We start from the raw sequence: 1,429 nt of genomic DNA on the forward strand, positions 1-1,429 counted from the left end.
TCAGTCTTGGCCTGTCAGAGTACGCATCCTTCTGGGCACAGAGATTGGCCCAGACTCCTGCACATGACAAGCTTCAAGAAAGGGAATCAGTGCCTGGACTTTTGCTGGAAATATTAAAAAAAGAGTCTTGCTCTTTCCCCCAGGATTGTTAAACTGTAAACCCAAAGCAGGTGATGTCCATTTTTACTACCACAAGAGGAGAGAGAACTGACAGAGAAAATGAAGCTGACAGAGAGGAAAACAGGCCACAGTTACATTTTCCAGAAAACATCTTGTACTTTTTTAAAAATAATATCTTGTACTTTTCAGTTCTATGAGATAATAGGTTACTTTTTTCTCTTACAGTGGTCTGGGTTGCTGTCATTTGCAACCAAGAGTTCTGAAGAATGTAGCCTCCAAGAATACACAGAAAATTTTAATTTCTCTTTCTCAAAGTTCTTCACAGCACTTGCAAAAGTCTTCAACCTAACTTGAACTTTTATTCTTGGAGGTTAACAGGATGTGGTCTTTTGAGTGAGTCTTCTGTATTCTGCTATGCTTCAGAATTCTGTCCCCAGGGTCATATATTTCTTCCTACTAAGTGATCCTAGGCTTTGCACACCCAATTTGGACTGGGCAGCCTTTGTTCACTCCAGAGCCTCTGCCATCCATTTCTTTTTCTTTGCTCACCATTCTGGGACCGCAACACAGCTCTTTCTGACTTTTGGGATATCACAGTAAGAGCCTATGTGACCTCAGGGTTGGATGGAGGTAGAGGATGACCAGAGGGAACAGCTTCTTCTCTGGCCCTATTTTCCAGTAGTGTCCTCTCCACGCTCTGAATCCCAGAACTCCACCCCTGGGTAGCCTGTCTGGTCATTACAGCCTGGGGAGCAAAGCAGGCATCCTTTCTGCCTTGACTAGCACAGCCTGGATAGGTGTCTCAACTATCAAAGAGAAATTATTTGTGAGATGGAATATCACTTGTAAAATTCTGAATCTTAAGCAGGAAACCCAAAATCTCATACTGACTGAGGCAGAAAGGGAAAGAGCTCCATGAAATCCCTGTAGGTAGGGACTATGGCCAGTCTCAGCAGGAAGCAGATAGGGAAGAAGAGACCTCCCATCCCTCAACATCCATACTAATACTAAGGGGGTTTGTGACTCTTAAAAAAGAGTTAGGCTGGAAAGTTTGTTACGAGGTTTTAGGTCTGCCTGCAAAGACACTGAGGTCATCCTATCCTTGAAGAGGTCCACCTTAATCCATCCACAATTAAGCAAGCCAAAAGGCATTTTTTTAACTCACACAAAGAAACAATAGGCAGAGAATTAGATACCAGTTTAAGCCAGTCATTCGCACCTGCTCAATGAAGACCCTAACAACCTTCAACTCACCTGAGCCTCATTATACCCTCATTATAATATGATGCATATGCCTGGAAGTTCATTA

This window comes from Pteropus medius, unplaced genomic scaffold (genome assembly GCF_902729225.1).
Source record: "Pteropus medius unplaced genomic scaffold, Ma_sr-lr_union100, whole genome shotgun sequence".
NCBI classification, from domain to species: Eukaryota; Metazoa; Chordata; class Mammalia; order Chiroptera; family Pteropodidae; genus Pteropus; species Pteropus medius.